Genomic DNA, 201 nt, shown 5'->3' on the forward strand with positions numbered 1-201 from the left:
CGGGGCAGCTGTCTTTTAGAGAGTTTGACCTTTTTGTTATTCCTTCTTCCTCCTGATCTTTTAATCCTTCAAGAAAGTTGTCTAGTTCCTCCTTCAGTATTTATTGGATATCTTTGTCCTGCAAATTTATCTCAGTGTTACAAGATCCAATTTTGTGATGCTTCGTAATGGAAAAGCAATAGTGGATATGATCACAAGATG

The sequence above is a fragment of the Penaeus monodon genome, chromosome 27 (assembly GCF_015228065.2).
Source record: "Penaeus monodon isolate SGIC_2016 chromosome 27, NSTDA_Pmon_1, whole genome shotgun sequence".
Taxonomy (NCBI): domain Eukaryota; kingdom Metazoa; phylum Arthropoda; class Malacostraca; order Decapoda; family Penaeidae; genus Penaeus; species Penaeus monodon.